The sequence below is a fragment of the Rana temporaria genome, chromosome 1 (genome assembly GCF_905171775.1).
Source record: "Rana temporaria chromosome 1, aRanTem1.1, whole genome shotgun sequence".
NCBI lineage: Eukaryota > Metazoa > Chordata > Amphibia > Anura > Ranidae > Rana > Rana temporaria.
In genome coordinates, this window is record NC_053489.1 from 53,768,241 (window position 1) to 53,790,085 (window position 21,845).

A 21,845-nucleotide genomic window follows, 5' to 3' on the forward strand; every position below is an offset into this window, starting at 1 on the left:
TTCAACCTATTTATAAATTAAATGGGTGAGGTTTACTAGGTACAGCTGCTTTCCTAGAGAGTACCATAAAGGCCTGGGCTGCAATCTGTAATGGAAGATAAGAAGGGAAAAAATCTTTTGTTCAGTAAAACCCTTGGCACATTGGTCCGGCGTTGACAGCCGTCCCGGGTTCCTCACTGCATGGCAATAGACTTCAATGACTGAGTTTCTGTCTCGACTCCTGCAGCAGTCCTTGGCTCAGACCCCCAGGCAGAAGTACATTGTTGGAGCAGCCATTCAGCTTGGATGGATTGGATCACTCTGGCTTCTTTTATACTGTGACAGGCATTTTGTTGCATCAGGGTCGGTTAAGGGGGGGGGGGGGGGGGGGGGTCAGAAGGGGTTTATGGCTTGAGCGGTACAATTTGTTGGAGGGAGGAGGGCTCAGACGAAGTGCCGGCAGTGTCCATTGCTTCACAACTGTGTGTGCTCCTGCACCCGGCAAGCCGGCACAAGCCCTTCACCTCCCTTCTCTGTCAGTAGTGACATATCATCCATGTGTGCAGGGTGTTCACTGCACAAAGGGGGGGGCACTGTGACCCACTCTGCACACATGGAAGATTGTCGCTCGACAGCCAGGGTTTATCGGTGCGGCTGGGGTTCAGTTGCAAGCACCAATCTCCCTGCATGACTTTTCAGACAGCCGCTTCACCTCCTCTCCCTCCCAAGGCTGTCACCTAAAGTGTCATACATGGAGATCAGTGCTTGCAACCACATTGTGCTTGCCCCATAACCCCCCTCCAACCCTGTCGCACCAATCATCCCCCCAATGTCCGCCATGTCCTCCTCCTCCTCCTGCCATGTGTCCTCCGGACCCCTGTGTACTCTTCCTCCGCCCACTGTGTGCTCCTCCTCCTTGTACCCCCGTAACCGACTCCCTCCTCTCCTCACCCGACGGCTGCAGGGGGGCATGTGTCAGGATGGAGAGCGGAGGAAGGAGCCAGTAAATATGTAATTTACTGCCTCCTTCCTTTTCTGAATTGGACACAATGAGCGATCACTACAGAACACTCTCTATGTCCTGTAATACCTGAGCAGGTTAACATTTTCAATGCTAGAGCTGCTGAGAAAGGGACTGGGGAATCATGCTCCCTGAGGAGTGCGGGCACAACGGGAGGACATATATGGATGCCCTCCCGGCATTTGAGGTCCGCGCTGCAGCCATCTTTCGGCTATAGTGCGGACATAAAGTGGTTAAAAATGGTTAATGTTGATTGAGAGAGTGAAGTTCCACTTTATGGAGTGGTAAAACCCAGTAGTTAAGTTGTGCTTTTGCCACCTCCCAATTGCTACCCCCTTTAGCTGCCCCTTATACCTGGTGGTTTTGGTGGGTACAGCGCCTGTTGAATGTGACCCATGCAAGTTAATGCACAAGGTTGTAGAGTACTAGTGCAGGCTTTAAGTGGTAAAGCAGGCAGCGAGAAGGTGATACCATTCCTGTAAAATCTGAACAGGATTCCTGTTGCTTTGAAAGAGTGTCAACAGATGTGTAGTGTGATCTTTCTGAGATTTGGTGTTTACAAGTTAAAAACATTTTTTTTGCTAGAAAATTACTTAGAACCCCCAAAAATTATATATATATATTTTTTCTAACACCCTAGAGAATAAAAAGGCAGTCATTGCAATACTTTTTGTCACACCGTATTTGCGCAGCGATCATACAAGCACACTTTTTTAGGAAAAAAATCACTTTTTTTTAATTAAAAAATAAGACAACATTAAAATTAGCCCAATCTTTTTTATATTGTGAAAGATAATGTTGTGCTGAGTAAATTGATACCCAACATGTCACGCTTCAAAGTTGCGCCCGCTCATGAAATGACGACAAACTTTTACCCTTAAAATCTCCATAGGAGAAGTTTAAAAAATTCTACAGGTTGCATGTTTTGAGTTACAGTGGAGGTCTAGTGCTAGAATTATTTCTCTCGCTCTAACGATTGGGGCGATACCTCACATGTGTGGTTTGAACACCGTTTTCATATGCGGGCGCTGCTCACGTATGCATTTGCTTCTGCGCGCAAGCTCGTCGGGACTGGGGGCTTTAAAAAAAAAAAAATCATATTTATTTTACTTTCTTTTTTTATTTTGACACTGTTTTAAAAAAAATGAAAAGTCACTTTTATTCCTATTACAAGGAATGTAAACATCCTTTGAAATATAAAAAAGCATGCAATAAAAAAAAAATGTCATTATGTCATTCTAAAAAAAAGGCTGTCCATAAGTGGTTAACCCATGGGCTCTTTGTGACTTCTCTTTCATTAGCGCGTCATATACAGATAATTAGCCTGCATTTACAGTGCTTTGAAAAAGTATTCATACCCCTTGAAATTTTCCACATTTTGTCGTGTTACAACCAAAAACAAAAATGTATTTTATTGGGATTTTATGTGATAGACCAACACAAAGTGGCACATAATTGTGAAGTGGAAGGAAATTATAAATAATCTTTAAATTGTTTTACAAATACATATCTGTGTGGCATTTGTATTCAGCCCCCTTTACTCTGATTCCCCTAACTACAATCTAGTGGAATCTAATTAGTAAATAAAGTACTCCTGTGTGTAATTTAATCTCAGTATAAATACAACTGTTCTGTGAAGCTCTCAGAGGTTTGTTAGAGAACCTTAGTAAAGAAACAACATCATGAAGGCCAAGGAACACACCAGACCAGTCAGGGATAAAGTTGTGGAGAAGTTTAAAGTTTAAGTTTTTGGTTGTAACGTGACAAAATGCGGAAAATTTCAAGGGGTATGAATACTTTTTCAAGGCACTGTATATGGTTGCAGGTTACACAATTATAGAGAACTGGGGTCATTTTTTATATATAATTACCCTATTAGTATTGCTTGTATCCTCAAAGAATGCGCGCCGTAAGTTACGGCGGCGTAGTGTAACTTTGGCAGCGTAAGGGTGCGCAATTCAAATGGTTGTGATGGGGGCGTGTTTTATGTAAATACGTCTTGACCCGACGTAAATGACGTTTTTTTCAACTGCTCATGCGCCGTCCGTGGGGGTATCCCAGTGCGCATGCTCGAAATTAAACCTGAACAAGCCAATGTTTACGATGGTGACGTCATTCTACGCAAAGCCCTATTCGCGAACGACTTGCGCAAACGACGTAACATTTTCAAAATTTGACGTGGGAACGACGGCCATACTTAACATAGGATACGCCTCATATAGCAGGGGTAACTATACGCCGGAAAAAGCCGAACGCAAACGACGTAAAAAAATGCGCCGGCCGGACGTACGTTCGTGTATCGCCGTATCTAGCTAATTTGCATACTCGACGCGGAATTCGACGGAAACGCCACCTAGCGGCCAGCGTAAATATGCACCTACGATCCGAGGCGTACTAAGACGTATGCCTGTCGGATTGATCCCTCATTCAGTCGTATCTTGTTTTGTGGATACAAAACAAAGATACGACGCGGGAACTTTGAAATTACGCCAGCGTAATTCGTTTGTGGATCTGGCCCAAACATTTTATTTGTTGTAATAGTGTTGTAATAGGTTGGATTTGTTATTTGTTTTTGCTCAGGATTTTGTTTCTATTCTTTTATCGTGTTTAAATGAAAATCTTTAATATATTCAGATTGAACGAACGAAAATATATAAATTAAATAAAAAAAATTATCTATATTTGAATGTTTAAAGGATTCTCTGGTAAAAAAAAATTGGACATATTTGTATGTATTAAATTAAGTATTTAAAAAAAATCTATACTTAAATATGAAAATTTGTGGTGTTTTAAATATTTTGGGTTATTCTGTTATTGTTAAAAAAAAAGATTTCTTTTCATTAGGTAAATAGGAATTCTAGTTTAGAATTATTTATACTTTTACCAGCCAGGAGGTGGCGCTCTATGCAAGTTTTGTGCTCTGTGAAATTGCTGCTAAATCAAAGCTGAATGAGAACCTTACGCAACTTTAAAATGTTTAAAAGTAATTATCCTATATAACAGTAAAGTAGTTCCTATTATCTTTATTATGAAAATTAGGAAATTGGGAGGAAGGCCTCAATGAGAGACCCTCATTTGGTAGACCATGTAGGTCTGGTACCTCATACTAATTAATGATATACAAAATAATGGACCCTAACAAACTAAATATAAGGACTATAACGGTACCAAATTTTTGTAAAAAGCATAAAAAAATATTTACAGTTGCAATAAAAAGTATGTGAACCCTTTTGGAATGATATGGATTTCTGCACAAATTGGTCATAAAATGTGATCTGATCTTCATCTAAGTCACAACAATAGACAATCACAGTCTGCTTAAACTAATAACACACAAAGAATTAAGTGTTACCATGTTTTTATTGAACACACCATGTAAACATTCACAGTGCAGGTGGAAAAAGTATGTGAACCCTTGGATTTAATAACTGGTTGAACCTCATTTGGCAGCAATAACTTCAACCAAACGTTTCCTGTAGTTGCAGATCAGACGTGCACAACGGTCAGGACTAGTTCTTGACCATTCCTCCTTATAGAACTGTTTCAGTTCATCAATATTCTTCGGATGTCTGGTGTGAATCACTTTCTTGAGGTCATGCCACAGCATCTCAAATCGGGTCAAAACTCTGACTGGACCACTCCAGAAGGCGTATTTTCTTCTGTTTAAGCCATTCTGTTGTTGATTTACTTCTATGCTTTGGGTCGTTGTCCTGTTGCAACACCCATCTTCTGTTGAGCTTCAGCTGGTGGACAGATGGCCTTAAGTTCTCCTGCAAAATGTCTTGATAAACTTGGGAATTCATTTTTCCTTCGATGATAGCAATCTGTCCAGGCCCTGATGCAGCAAAGCATCCCCAACCCAGGATGCCCCCACCACCATACTTCACAGTTGGGATGAGGTTTTGATGTTGGTGTGCTGTGCCTCTATTTCTCCACACGCAGTGTTGTGTGTTTCTTCCAAACAACTCAAACAACTCAACTTTGTTTTTTTTATCTGTCCACAGAATATTTTTACCAGTACTGCTGTGGAACATCCAGGTGCTCTTGTGCAAACTGTAAACGTGCAGCAATGTTTATTTTTGGACAGCAGTGGCTTCCTCTGTGGCATCCTCCCATTAAATCTATTCTTGTTTAGTGTTTTACGTATTGTAGATTCGCTAACAGGGATGTTAGCATATGCCAGAGACTTTTGTAAGTCTTTAGCTGACACTCTAGGATTCTTCTTCACCTCATTGAGCAGTCTGCGCTGTGCTCTTGCAGTCATCTTTACAGGACGGCCACTCCTAGGGAGAGTAGCAGCAGTGCTGAACTTTCTCCATTTATAGACAATTTGTCTTACCATGGACCAGCTTTATGCAAGTCAACAATTCTTAATCGTAGGTCTTCTGAGAGCTCTTTTGTGCGAGGCATCATTCACATCAGGCAATGCTTCTTGTGAAAAGCAAACCCAGAACTGGTGTGTGTTTTTTATAGGGCAGGGCAGCTGTAACCAACACCTCCAATCTCATCTAATTGATTGGACTGACACTTCACTCCAATTAGCTCTTGGAAATGTCATTAGTCTAGGGGTTCACATACTTTTTCCACCTGCACAGTGAATGTTTACATGGTGTGTTCAATAAAAACATAGTGACATTTAATTCTTTGTGTGTTATTAGTTTAAGCAGACTGTGATTGCCTATTGTTGTGACTTAGATGAAGATTAGATGACAATTTATGACCAATTTGTGCAGAAATCCATATCATTCCAAAAGGGTTTACAACCTTTTATTGCAACTGCATTGTATGATAAAAATTGCACATGTATACATATAAAAAAAAACATACAAAAATGCACATAAAACATAACCAAAACAATCTAGTACTCCTTGAATACAGGTTCTTAGTGGCTCCCCTATGGTGGAGCAAAGTGAGTTGCTGTAATTTCGACGCAGTTTGCGTTTCGCAGGAGATAAACCGCTTCTTCAGGAAAAGTTTCAGCAAGAACACTCACGGTTAATAGTCAAAAACATCACAATAGAAACACATTGAATGGTCCTCCTACAAATGGTCATTGTCACCCATATAATGCCACAGGACTGTCCTCCTCGTTTTTCAAAATGGTTGTTTTGTTGAAAGTAGGTATCAATAGTCAAATCAAATACTGTAGTATGAACCTAGTGATATACAAGGTATTATATTAGGTAGGTAAAGAGGTTCCCATCATGTTGTTGCTCAGATCAGCATGGAGTGAGATAGATTCTGGAGAATTATTATTATACATGATTTTGTATACAGTGGAACCTTGGATTACTAGCATAATCCATTCCAGGAGAATGATTGTAATCCAAAGCACTCAAAGAAAAAATGGTACTACAGCGCTACTACTTAGATCAATCAAAGGAAAAAACTACTATACAACAAAAATACCCAAATGACACAGCTGCAAACACAAAGGTGTACAAAACCAATAGTGAAATTATAACATGGGTGTTGCGCTTATATCAACATTTGTTAGTGTAAATACAATAGTGCCAATGATACCTAGTACACACCCTAATTTATCAGGAGGTATCAATATATGTGCAAAAAAATTATTATTAAGAGATTAAAACAACAAAAATAAAATTAAAGAAAAAACAGTGTAAAATTCCTAGACATAAAACAATGATGTCCCGCTCATTTGCAGCATGAATCCTTCAGCGGAAGGAAAACCCCACATAAAATAGCATATGGAACTAGGGAGCTAGTCCTTTGCTGTAATCAGCGCAGTATACTTCACCCCCTGATCTCCTATTCATCCAGGGTAGGTCAGCTCATGTCAGGAGAAAGGAAACAAACATGGTGCAAATAACGTATAAGCAGGTTTAAACAATGTTAGCAATACAGCGATTGCACTCACGGAACCCCAGATCAAAGCTCAGCTTCAAGATACAAAAGTGCCGCTCAGTGTCTGCGATCTCCTCATTCGAACGGATCTCCCGTCGATCGCTTCACTAGGCAATAAAGGTTACAGCTAGGGTTGTCCCGATACCACTTTTTTGAGACCGAGTACAAGTACCAATACTTTTTTTCAAGTACTCGCCGATACCGAATACCGATGCTTTTTTTTAATGTCACGTGACAGTGGCGTTTTTTTTTTATTATAGTGATTTTTTTTCACATTTTTTTTTTAACAGTGATATTCTTTTTTTTAGAGGGGGGGGGGTAGTGGATTGTCAGTGTGTTTTTTTATTTTTTAAATTATTTATTGCAATTTTTCTTTTCTTTTTTTTAATCAGCCCTGTTGGGGGGGCTTTGGTGAGATATCAGGGGTCTTAACAGACCTCTGACATCTCCCCTCTGAGACAGGGAAAGGGACTAAGGACACAGATTCCCCAGTCTCTTTCTCAGCAGCCTCAGCTGCGCTGAAAATGAATGGACAGAAGACAGCCGCTTCTCTTCATTCATAAACTGAAACATTGGACAGTGATCACTGACTCTGTCCATTCGGAACAGTAAGGAGCCGGATTTACCGGCTCCTACCTCCGCTCTCCATCTTGACAGTTCAAGGGGGTGGAGGAGGAGTACGGAGGGAGAGAGAAACGCGGAGGGGGACACGGGGGAGAAGGAAACACAGAGGGGGACACGGAGGAGAAGGAAACACCGAGGGGGACACGGAGGAGAAGGAAACACCGAGGGGGACACGGAGGAGAAGGAAACACGGAGGGAAAAGGAAACACTGAGGGGGACACGGAGGGAGAAGGAAACACAGAGGGGGACACGGAGGGAGAAGGAAACACCGAGGGGGACACGGAGGGAGAAGGAAACACTGAGGGGGACACAGAAACACAGAGGGGGACACGGAGGGAGAAGGAAACACTGATGGGGACACGAAGGAAGAAAGAAACACCGACGGGGACACGGAGGGAGAAGGAAACACCGTCAGGGGACACGGAGGGAGAAGGAAACACCGAGGGGTTCCCCCCACCCTGGCTCTCCTGAACTCCCTTACAGGGATGGATCAGGAAGCCACCTGTGAGCAAGCCTGTCGTCCTGCTTCTTCCTCCTCCCTCCTTACAGCCACGACCACAGGTTAGAAAGTAGGATGTGGCTATGGAAGGGGGGAGGAGGAGCCGTGGCTGTGCCAAATCCCAGTGCAAGGCAGGGACAGTGCGGGGAAGGAGGGCTGGCTAGCTGCTGAAGAGTCTATTGATGCTGGCTGCTGAGAAATCTGTTATTTCTGCTAGGGGTGGCATTTTGTTGTGGAGGGTCCATTGTTGCTGGGGGAAAGTCTCTTGTTGTGTGTGGGGTCTATTGTTTCTGGGGGATCTTTTGCTGTTGCAGGGGGTCTATTGTTCCTGGGGTGGGAGGTCTATGGTTTCTGGGGTGGAGTCTATTGTTGCTGGGGTGGGGTCTATTGTTGCTTTTTGGGAGGGATCTGTTTTGCTATCTTTCTTTTTATTAACAAATTTCATAGAAATTACTGAGTAGCACAAAATACTGTATTCTCTGAAAGGTGTTGTACTGGGAGGTGGGTAGGGGGTGGAACCAAAGGATGATGTTCAGAAACGGGAAGGGAGCAGAGACGAAGTGTGACTTGTAAGGGTGGAGTTCCTGCACCTATTTCCTGAGAATAAAAACCCTGTATTGCAGGTATATAAAAAGTATACAGTAATACAAACGCACCTAATCTGCCTGCGCAGAGGCTACATCTGGCGACATAGAAAACATAAATGTACATACATAGGATAGCTGAAGGAGGGAGGGCCTCCTTCTCAAACAGAAACATCTAACCGAAAGGAAACATGTATGCATTTTGGGGGAACCCCATAATTGCTAAAATAGCCAGGACATGTATGTCAACGACCCCTTAGTACATGGGTGCTCAACCTGTGGCTCTCCAGCTGTTGCAAAACTACAATTCCCATAATGCCTCAGCCTTTGGGAGACATGCTTGTACCTGTCAGCGGCTTGCAATGCCTCATGGGAATTGTAGTTCCGCAACAGCTGGAGAGCCACAGGTTGAGCACCCATGCCTTAGTAGGTAGACCTTGACACCAATAGGCAGCTAAAAAGGCTGAAGAACCCATGAAAAGAAAGAGAACAGAAAGCATCACAAAAGAGAAAGGTAAAAGTAAAGTGAGGGGGAGGGAAGAAGGGTAGGGACCCAGGATCGCCTGAGACACCAATTAGAGTCGACCCATGCTTGTCAGGGGAAGATCAGGGAAGGCATATGTCAGCCATGGTTCCCAGATCTTAACGAACTATGCGTGCGTGTCTTAAAGAATACTAGACATTTGTTCATTAATCATCATGGCTGGCAAATGGTCCCTCACTTCCTGGACGGGGACTGTAGATTTCTTCCTGGTCTGCGCAATCATCCTGTTGGCTGCTATGAACAAATAAGCTGCCAATTTTTGGTGACTAGCAAATAAGCTATGAATGGGGCAATGCAGCAAAGCAAATTTAGCCTCCTATCGGATATTTAGATGGAACAGGGAAAAAAGCAGACCAAACACTCGGGACTAAAAGCCCACCAACCGGGGGCAGGTCCACTAGGTATGCAGAACATCCGCTCGATGGCCACATCCCCAAAAATAGCAATCACCAGAAGTCGGATTAGCATGGGCAATACGGGCCAGAACCCAATACCACCCCATCAACACTTTATACGCTGCCTAAGGTGGCAGTATTAAATTATCATTTACCTATCTGAGGCCAGAACTTTCTTCAATTCAAGAATGGAGAGTTATTTAATGGGTTCCTCCGTGTTAAAGGGTTGAGAAAGGCTCCTGTAATGTTTTTTTTTTTCTCATTATACAAAACTCTATATAAGAGTTATAACTATTTTCAGGTTTACTTAGGATCGAAGTCTACCTCTACAAGCAAAACATTAGCAATTTGTATGAAACCAAATATGAAGTAGAAATTGGACAATAACACTTTCAAGTCTGCAACATTTTTTATTTTTATGAAGTGTCAATAGTCTTGTTAAACAAATGCACATGATTGAAGAAAGACGTTCGCTTGCACTGCTTAGAGAAGTCAAAATAAAATAAAAAAAAAGGAACACAATTTTGATTTCTTGCCAGAAACCTTACGTTCCATCTTATTGGTCAGGAGGGAAAAGATGTTAAGAGTATTAAGGCATTTTTCACAGCTGAGTAGATGTGGCAGGCTGTGAAAGGGAAATGTTTGTGGAGGGGTTAAGTTCCGGCTACTGGTTATACATAAACAGCCAATGGCCCACCTCCAATCGCCATCTGTCCGGATACATTATAAAAGACTTTAAAGAAGAATGTCACATGGCCTAATGCCGATTAAATAAACCCAGCAAGAGACGCGTACAAATGTTTATGTTCGGCTGTGCAGAATCGTATAAACAACTTAATTGCCTGTTTTAAACAAAACCACCTAAAATAATTCAATAAAACCCCTTGTGAGGTATTTCACATTATAAACCGGGTTCTGCTTCAGTTAAGGTGTATGTATTGGTGTCCAGATGTATAATATGGTCTTATATAAGCTAATGTAACAGAACAGATGTTGAGGACCAATCTTTCCAAATTGTTATATTAGTTTTGGAAGCAGAGGTGAGGAGTTAGACCCTCTGTCAGGTTTTATAGCTGTCTGTGTCATCTTTGGGAAGATTCCATTGGGAAAGAACGTAAGGAAAAACCCTCTCCAAAAATCTATTTTGTATATTGCAGAAGGGTTGGGTTTCCCCACACTTCTTGTTAGGAGGATACCCTATGTTTCGGGATGCGGTGATCTTCATAGCAGAGACAATACCTGCACTATCTAAAAACTAAAGATATAATGGTCGGAGTTAAGTTTTATTATAAAATTGTGGCAAACTATAATATGATACAAGAAAGAATGTAATATACTGTATTCAAATGTCATATATAAATGTTAAACAGTTTTTCAACTTGGTCATGAGGATTGAAAGCTGAACAGGCCAGTCTAGACTTTTCTTTGGATAGCCATGAACTCAAACTTTTTCTGTGGGAGTTTGTGGTTAGAATGCTTGCCTTGCAATGCCATTCTCCTGGCTTCATTCCCACTAGAGAATTATCTCCATGGCTGTCTTTGAGATGCCTAAGTTCCCGGTAACAGCTCAAAACATACAAGAAGACTAAAGCCCAATTCAAGTCTCCCACTTTGTTTTCTCTGTAGTCCTGTACCTACGTAAGTCATGAATTTTTGAAATTTTTGCCTCAGCATGCTTTAATATACCCTTTTCTTATCTTAGCTCCCTCTTTAGTGCTCTGTGCTGGAATAGCTGAGCAACAGCCATACTCCTCAGTACAAGTGACCCCCTTGACTCCTAGGCATCATTTTATAATGGATAGTCATTATTGATCCCAGAGAAACCCTAGCAAAGTTTCAAAGCAACAGTTTGTCTTAGTGGTTCTTGCAGGTCCGAGTGACTTTAGCGTTAATCCAGGAGCTGAATTCATTTTCATCTGGGCTTCCTTTCTTCCTACACAGCTGTAGCAGATCACTGTTAACACACTGGTTTCTCATTGTGTTTACTTTGGAAGGAATGTCACGTCATAGTGACATCACATCATTGCCTTTGGGTATGGATATCTGTCTCAGCTCTGTCTAGTACTGTCTCCCTGCAGCAACAGATCATTGCTATAGTGATCTATTGCTGGCTGATTGCAGTCAGCCATGGATCACTATTAGACGTCACCTCATGTTTGTATTTGTATCCCGGAAGGATGGGTCTGTCTGGATGTGCGCCGGCCGGCACACCAGACCTAAGGCTTTCTGAAATATGGATGCTGTAAGTGCAATAATTTATGCTTTGAATAAAATAGGTTAATATTTACACTATTTGGAGCCTTTTCATCTTTTAAAAAAACATCCACAAATTCACATGAGAGAGCAAGATACACCCTGGAGGTAGACGTATGCAGATTCTTGGACAAAGACCCAGGCTGTGACTTAACCATATGGCATCTTTTGATCCTCTGCAACGGGGGATCACGTAGATCTGGTAAGGAGTTAAGCCTCGTACACATGCTTGGTTTTCTCGGCAAGAAAACTGCTGGCAGAGCTTTCTTGCCGAGTAAACCGTGCATGTGTACGAGGCTTTGAGGTTTCTCGTCAAGAAAACTGCCCAGAATTTAGACGAGAAAAATAGAGAACATGTTCTCTATGTTCTCGTCGTGAGATTCTCGGCAGTGTTTTCCTGCCGAGAAACCCAAGCGTGTGTATACTTACCTCTCCATGGAAACCCGCGCATGCTCGAAATGACTTTGATGCATGCGCGGTAGCTTCAAATGCATAGGTAGGGTGTAGCAAGATGGTGGCGACGGCATTGATTGTGACTGGTGGTGGAACTTTCACGTTGAAGACGGTGGATGAATTTTACTAATGCTTATTTGTGAATCAGCCCATAGTTTCAAACACTGGTAGACTTTCAACTTATAAACTTTTTGTTCAAACGCAATTTTTTATTTTCTGAAAGCGGTACCATTATTTTGCATGGAAATTTGGCGTTTTATATTGTAGGCCTGCAATTCTTAGGAACAACTCACTTAAATCTGTCCAAACAAGAGTCTAGTAAACACCCCAGGTATGAAAAAGTTTGAAACGCGGAATCATAAATTATAATATAATAAATAACTATAAATAATAACAAATAATAATAAAAATGATTCAATAATGTAATCAAATCAAAAACACTGAAATTTGCTCAGTTGCAGAATTGTCGCTGTCATTACTTTTAGTGTTTGATGATGAATTTCCCCACAAATCGCTATCGCTCAATTCTGCAAGTGATTCTAATTTATTATCGCTGTTTTCTAGCTGGTCTAAAACCACTTTTGACATAAAGGGACACTTTTTGGTTGCTATGGACAATCTCCAGTTTCCGGGCAGAAAAAACAGTGTTTATAATATAAAAGTGCATGCAGGACACTGGGAAGACTACTAGGGACAGAGGGGATGTGTAATTATTTTATACAGTACTGTAATCTGTAAGATTACAGTGTACTGTATCTATACTGTGTTTTGACTTTTTTGAATTTGTCGCCGATCTCCGCCCCCGTGCGTTGCAACATCGCAGGGAACGGAGCTCGGCAGCACTCGGGCACTGTGTGAATCGAGCGAGGAGGTCCCGCTCGATCACACAGCGGGGAGGCATCGCAGGATCCAGGGACAAGGTAAGTAACTATGCCTGGATACTGCAATGCGATCCCGAGTCTAGCTCGGGGTTACCACTAATAGTACTGAAATTTCCCCCCCAAGCCAGAATCGGGAATACCGTTCAGGAGGTTAAAGGTTCTTGCAGTAAAATTAAGTATAGACTTCTGTAGTGTATCAATGCTTTACTAAACAGAAAAAACTGCACATACAACTGTAGGATACACAATACAACACCATTTATAGCTCACACAACATGCACAAGCCAAGTATCCTTTCTAGCAAAATAAGCATGTACAAAATGTATGCAATAAGTAAACAAAACAGTTATGCCGCGTACACACTATTGGTCAATCTGATGAGAACGGTCTGATGGACCGTTTTCATCAGACCAAACCCGATCATGTGTGGGCCCCATCGGTTATTTATCCATCGGTTAAAAAATGTGAAACTTGTTTTAAAATTAACCGATGGATACCTAACCGATAGAAAAAAAGCGATCGTTTGTAGGCACGTCCATCGGTTAAAAATCCATGCATGCTCAGAATCAAGTCGACACATGCTTGGAAGCATTGAACTTTTTTTCAGCACGTCATTGTGTTTTACGTCACCGCGTTCTGACATGATCGTTTTTTTAACTGATGGTGTGTAGGCACGACTGATCATCAGTCAGTTTCATCGGATAACTGATGGAAAAATCCATCAGACCGTTTTCATCGGATTGACCAATCGTGTGTACAGGGTATAACTCAACTTAATCAAGGTAATGTCCTTAATAGTTCTCTTCTCCAACTCAAAAAGTTCTCCAAATCGAACTCCATATTATGGCTATAAAGTCACTACAAATAGCCATGGCAACACAACCCCACATGATTTATTTTTTTTTTTTTAAAGTGGAACAAATAAAATAAATAAATACATACCTATACCGTATATACACATTTTTGGGGGGAAAAGTAAATGCGGCGCTCCTTTCTCCACGCCAGTGCTGCTCATAACAGTTCCTGGGATTTCCTGTCCCTTCTGGTAAATTTCTTTAGGATGGAGAGCATGAGAAGCTTGGACTAATGAAGCAGGGAGTGAAAACCATTTCTTCACTTCCAGGTTAAAAAATTTGTCACGGGAGCGATTGTCCCCATTGGATGATTTCCTCTCACCTACTGCTCTAGTGATCATTTTAAAATATTGGATTGGGAGACGGATGGGAAACCTTTTACCATCCAATCAGCAGGCTGAGGGTCGGGAGGTGACACTACTATATTTCTTAACTCTAACAAAGAAAATGGTGTCACTTTTTTGGATGTGCTGTCTGAGAGAGTTGTATAAACCACAAAAGTGAGTAAACAGAATTACAGGACAACCCCTTTGGTAGACAAGACCATTTACTGTATGTATAGACAAGACCATTTACGTATGTGTATCTTTAGTTCTTTGCCTGGAATTCATCTCAAAATTGTATTTTCCATTTATTTTTTTGGACTGTTGTTATGCTTAAAATCCCACATCTTGTTCAAATTTCACGCTGATTGTTTAATTTTTACAGATTTTACCTATTTTAAGCTGGAAAAAAAAGGGTGCCTATTTGCGCAGACAAATATTTAAACAATGATGAATTAATTGAAGCTCAGCAAACGATTACACTCACAACTGTAGCTGTGTAGTGCAGTCTCCTGGCAAAGATCTATATAATTTTAATACCTACTTGGCACCAGGCCCTGATAATAGTTTGGGATTTCCTTCTCTAATCTCTTACCACATAGCCACATAACATGGGATATACTCGACAGCTGCACAACCCAGATGCTAGGCTTGAAAAGACTGTTTCTTAAATATGTCTTCCGTTTTAGATTTGTTCGAATTCTTGGGCTTTTAGCATAAAATGTGAAATAAAAAAAAAATTGCAATGAGTTTTGTGTAGGCGTCTAGGTCAACACAGTATTAGCAATTGTCCAAAGAAGACTCCAAGCAAACCTCCATCCAGGTAAAATATATAAACTGTTCAAAAAAATTAAAGAAACACTTTGACAACACATTAGATCTCAGTGGGAAAAAATATCATGCTGGATATCTATAGTGATATGGATTGAGTAATGTGTTAGGAATGAAAGGATGCCACTTCGTTGGATGGAAATGCAAATTACCAACCTGCAGAAGGCTGAATTTAAAGACATTCTGAAAATCAAAGTGAAAAAATGATGCAGCAGGCTATTCCATTTTGCTGAAATTTTATTTCAGCAACTCAAAATGGCACTCAGTAGTTTGTATGACCCCCTCGTGCTTGTATGCATGCCTGGCAACATCGTGGAATGCTCCTAATGGATGGTGTCCTGGGGTGATTCCTCCCAGATCTGGACAAGGGCATCATTGAGCTCCTGATTAGACTCAGGTGCAACCAGACGGCAGCGGATGGACTGAACCATAATCTCCCAGAGGTGTTCTATTGGATTTAGGTCGGGTGAGCGTGGGGGCCATTCAATGGTATCAATTCCTTCATCCTCCAGGAACTGACTGCATGCTCTCGCCACATGAGACTGGGCATTGTCGTGCACCAGGAGGAACCCAGAACCCACTGCACCAGCGTAGGGTCTGACAATGGGTCCAAGGTTTCCATTCCGATACCTAATGGCAATCAGGGTACCATTGTCTAGCCTGTAAAGGTCTGTGCGTCCCTCCATGGATATGCCTCCCCAGACCATCACTGACCCACCACCAAACTGGTCTCGCTGAATAATGTTACAGGCAGCATAGCATTCTTCATGGCTTCTCTAGACCCTTTCATGTCTGTCACATGCTCAGGGTGAACCTGCTTCCATCCGTGAAAAGTACAGGGTGCCAGTGACAGACCTGCCAATTCTGGTATTCAATGACAAATTCCAATCAAGCTTCACAGTGCCGGGCGTTGAGCACAAGGCCCACTACAGGATGTCAGGCCATCAGGTTACCCTCGGTAAGTCTGTTTGGTCAGAGACATTCACCCAGGGGTCTGCTGGAGGTACTTGTGTAATGATCTGGCAGTGCTAATCCTCATCCTCTTCCTCCTTGCATAAAGGAGCAGATATGAGTCCTGCTGATGGGTTAAGGACCTTCTATGGTCCTATGTCTTCTATGTCCAAATCTCTAATGCCGCGTAACACGATCGGTTCGTCTGATGAAAACAGACCGTTTTCATCAGACGAACCGATCGTGTGTGGGCCCCATCAGTTTCTTTCCCATCTGTGAAAAAACTTAGAACCTGTTTTAAAATTATCTGATGGTTAAAAAACTAATAGAAAAAACGATCGTCTTTGGGGAAATCCATCGGTTAAAAATCAACGCATGCTCAGAATCAAGTCGACGCATGCTCGGAAGCATTGAACTTCATTTTTCTCAGCACGTTGTTGTGTTTTATGTCACCGCGTTCTGACATGATCGTTTTTTTGACTGATGATGTGTAGGCAAGACTGATGAAAGTCAGCTTCATCGGATATCTTTTTTTTAATCCAACAAAAAAGTTTTTATTGATGAAAAGGTGGTATACAGCTTATGACATCTATACATTGTACAGCAAAACCAGAAAGACATCCATCAAATACCAAACAGAGCACAGCATTAAGATTACCAGAATTGCTTCACTCCCACCATAATACACAGTTTCCCATCCCATGGCACTCATCCCGCATTTAATCCCAACAGTCTGTCCATGACCAGATCCACCGGCGAAAGCCCGGGTGTATCCAGCCATGGAGCCCAAAGATTCTCATATTTCCGAGTACTCCCTCTGTGTTGATAAATAAGCTTCTCCATGCGTAACATGTCACCTATCTTAGCAGTCCATTACCTTGAAGTCGGAGGATTCTCAGATTTCCAGTGGAACATAATTAACTTCCTGGCCTGGAACAACACCCTTTGCACAGCCTCCCTTGCGTACACCTCCTCCAACACGCCCAATAAACAGACTCTGGGGTCCACAGGTATAGATACCCCAAATACAGAATTGACAGTACTCACTACCTCAGCCCAGTATTTGTGCAGTTTGGGGCATCTCCACAGGAGATGTATGAGATCCCCATGGTCACGCAGCTTCATCGGATATCTGATGTGAAAATCTATCGGACCATTTTCATCGGATGAACCGATCGTGTGTACAGGGCATTAGAGTAACTGTATGTCTCCTGAAATCTCCTCCATGCTCTTGAGACTGTGCTGGGAGACACAGCAAACCTTCTGGCAATGGCACATATAGATGTGCCATCCTGAAGGACTGCTTGTACAACCTCTGTAGGGTCCAGGTATCGCAAAACTAGTGAAAAACAGGCCAAAAAGATGAGAAGGGAAAGAGAATGTGCCCCTGTAAAACCATTCCTGTTTTGGAGGTCGTCCCATTGTTGCCCATCTAGTTCATCTGTTATTAATTTCACACCAAAGCAGCTAAAACTGATTAACAACCCCCTCTGTTACTTAACTGACCAGATTAATATCCCAGGAGTTTAATGGACTTGATGCTATGCTCTGATTAAAAAGTGTTCCTTAAATTTTATGAGCAGTGTAAATATATTTGTGGACACCAAGCATCACAGTTCAGAAACCATATGCATTAATCACAGATGCTTTGTAGCTTTACCAGCCACCACTCTTCTAGAAAGGTGTTCTACATCTTCTGGAAAGGTTTAGACTTCGTCTCTGGACATTTGTGGCCATTCAACCAAAAGAATATTTGTAAGGTCAGGTATTATCACGGGCAGACTAGTACTTACCGAGGCCGAGATGCCTAGAGCGGTTCACCCTTGCGACTAAGCGCACCTCGACCCCTGGAGGTGAGACAGGGGAGGAAAGGCACAAAGAGGCACAGGCTACCCAGCAGGTTCAAGTAGACTGGTATCAGGGTCTTACAAGTGGACGAGCAGCTGTGTCAAACTGGCAGGTGCGTGGCTTGCTGGAAGAACTAAGTCAAAGAGTCCAAAACCAGGCTAAGGGTCAAGCACGGGCTGGTAAGATAGTCCAAACACAGCTGGAGGTACTGTGTAGGGAACACACAAGGGCAAGTCCAGGTCACAGGCAAAAGGTCAAGGCAAGGAGATAAGAGGCAAAGTCCAGGTCACAGCCCAAGGGTCAAACACAGGAGATGAGCGGAGTCTGTAATACGAGCCGAGGTCGGGTCCAGGAGAAGATCAGCACAGTCAGAGGCAATCCAGGTCACAGCAGGTAATCAAACACAGGAACAAGTCACAGGAAACAGGAAGCTGAAGAACAGGTGCATCGGACTGAACAGTAGTCACAGGAATGTCAGACTGGGGCAAAGGAATTTCAAGCTGCATAGCAGGTAAAGATTCTGGGGTAGCAGGAAGGCTCCCAATAGTACCCACCTGAAGAACCTTTGGCCAAGGTGGGCGAGTTGGGCAGAGAGATATAAAGTGCCCACTTACACCACAGTAAAAACAAAGTCCATAGCCCCTCATCCGCTCTCCTTCTACCTTAGATAGCCTGGATCGGATGGCCCCGATCTCCATGGGTTCCACATATTTCAAGGTAGGGGTGTATACATCCACAGGGGCGTCAAGGCTGTGTGGTGTTAGAGCTTCATGGCTGGGCACATACAGAGCTTCATAGCTTGGCACATACTGGGCTGGCTTGGTGTTGTGTCTGTACAGAATATTTCTGTCCCTGGATACCCGTAGGCCACGTGAACACAGAGCACTGGTTTTCTTGGAGACATGAATGTGTGAGTCCAGAGCAAACATGAAGGTTTCCCAGCTGTCCAAGACTGGACTCTTTTCCTGCAACAGCTGGTGAGCCCATGATTTGATTTGCCTTGTTAGCAGGTTGATGAAGGCGCGAACCTTAACAGTCCGTGGCATAGGTCCTAGGTTTAAGAGCAAACAGCAGCTCACAATCCATCTTAAAATACAAGAAGGATGCATGGCTACCGTCAAACCTCTCTGGCATCATAACAAATGGCTCAGGATATGCTGGTTCCGGGGCTGGGCGTACTGTCCCTTTAAGTATTTGAAATTCTTGCTGTAGTTCCAAAATGGTATGGCCCAGGCTGGAGACTTGCAGAGCCAGGGAGGTGAGCATTTTGTACAACTCTGCGGACTCCATGTTGTTGGTCAGTTCATTATGTAAGGGCTTAACTTGGCTGGAGTCCATATTGCAGAGTTGTATGCTCACCCTTACAAATACACACAGCCCACGGCAACAAAGTAAGAAGCTACCTGGGCTGTGAGTCTGTGCAGGGGGGCTTGACAGGGATTTGCCAAAGGATGGTCAAAGTTAAGCCGTGGTCAGGGATTCCAGAATTCAGAATACACGATAAACATAGCCAGGGTCAGAAGCCGGAGTCAGTCTTGTAGCTGAAACAAAGCAAAGGGATACAGGTACACAGGAACCTTTGGCAATGACAGGACAATCACAATGAACTGATAAATCCCTCATGGCAGTGAGGGAGTGTTTTATACCCTAGTTGATTGGGTAACCTGCCTCATCTAGACCAGGAGAGACAGGTGCAGATTGCAAGGGGATCCAGAGAAAGGCGATCAGCACCTCATTCAGAACCAGGCTTAGCTGGAAAGCAAGCAGAATACCAAACTGAGGAATGGCTCAGAAGTAAGGAACCGAAGCAGCAATAGAGAGGTCCCAGGTTCAATACCACCCAGAGCCACTTGGGGCACGACCACGCCTTGCCGTCTGCTTGGCACGGTAGGGACTGTGACAGGTATTTTATCAGGATAGGTAATCAGCCGAATAATCATAAATGGAGTAACTGTAACTTGCAGTTTACTAAACCGTTGCAAATTTAGAAGCAATAATGCAAAATAGGTTTAGGATGACAAAAACATGCAAAAACTGCAGAATAAAAAATAGGTTGATGATAGCTGTAACAGAGATGTAGGTGTAACAGACACACACGGAGAGTAGGACCACCCAGAAATCTTTTTATTTAATGGTAGCGGGGTTAACACACAGCCAGGTAGCAGCTATCACAGCCGGGCAAAGCAAGAGTCCGGAATACAGAATAAATTCACAGCGGGGTAGCAGAGTCCGTGTTCGTAAAGGGTAATACATGCCAGGCTGGCCAAAGGATGTAACAGAGTTCTGGCAAGTAGGGTTAGTCCGTGCCCAGTCTTGGATACATCAGAATAAAGTTCGCTCTACTCACAGCATAAGTAAACACAGGGTTAATCCACGCTCAGGATGACACACAGCCAAGGGTAATCCACTCTCAACATGACACACACCTTTGGGTACAGAAGTCGTTAGTCTCGGCCCACAATTGAGCCGCTGGGAGGATAATTTGATCCACTACCATTGCCTCTCCACCAAAGTGAATCTGTGGAGTTAGACTCCCCCCTACAGCCCTTAGACCAGTTAGCATGCAGGTCCCCCCTCTGTCTGCATCTATAGCAATGGGGCTGGGGTGCCCTTCCTGTATGTCCACCCTTGTTTTGCAAACCAAGAGATGCTACCCTAAACCTCGGGGCGCTGGTGGGGTCAGCAAGAACCTTTACACAGTTAACAGGATAAATCCTTGATGAATTTGTGTCTTGTCTCAATTCTGTCCCAGATTTCTGCTCTACTCCCAGAGAGTAGCTCTGTGTCACACCCCCTGAAAACTGACTATTAAGTTCTCCCAGATCATTCCCTAGCAGAATGTTCGCAGGTAGTCCTGCCATTGCGCCAACAGAACAAAGTTTCTCCCCAAACCCGTAATTCAGGAGAACTGTAGACGTTGGGATGTGTTTCCTGGCGCCCCCTGCTAGTTCGATAGAAAATCCGGGGGGCCTCCTGCCAGATTCACGACACAGGGATCAGCGATGGTCAGAAAGGCGTCTGTGACGCGAAAACCAATGACATTTTTTCCATCTATGGAGACCTCCTGCAAATGCTGCTGTCTTTGCTCTGGGTAGTTTGGCCCCCATAGACTCCTTGAGGGTTGTCAGTGGCTGTTGGAGGCATCCATTCACTTTGGGGGGTGGAAACACAGCTCCTTCTCCAGTGGTAGTTCAACATAGTTGACTGGACGAGTGGGCGGCTGTTCGTGGGGCAATTGGCCTGAAAGTGCCCAATCTGGTTACAACCATAGCACCGACGCTCCTGGGGTGGGCCAGATGGTCGGGCCCGATAGAGAGGTGGAGGAGAGGGTCTCGAGGCTGTGGTGTAAAGGACAAGGAGGTGCAGAGAACGTGACAATAGCAAAGAACATGCATACATTCGGAGTCAGGACTATGAAAGCTTCACAAACATGGTTTCTTCACAGAAATGTCTCTGACTCATTCAGGGTAACATTTGGCTGCAGAGTATAGTATCTTAAAAGCTGGCTAAAACACTGATTGAAACTGAAATTTTGATCTGTGTGTGAGTTCCCCCCTCATTAGATGTCAGTTGTTTAATTGGCTTCTTTTGAAGGTACAGTGCATGTTGGAAAATGTTCCATTTATCAGCGACCGCAGCCAATCAACTGTCAAAATACAGTGTCTTGGCAGGGGGGGATTCCTTCATCCATCTAGTAGAGAATCATTACTTTAGTAAAACAGTTCAGAACACTTAAAAATATCCTCATAGACAGAGTCCCTCACAATGAAGTTCATGTAAGCTCTGGTAGCACAGGTAAACAGCTGGAGGGATCCAAGGCCATGAAGATACAAGGGGATGCTATAACCACTGGAAATTGTATACTCTGGTAGCAATTGAAGAGGGTTTCCCACAGAAGCTGGGTTTGGCCCAGCTGCCCACATGTCGATTTTGAAAG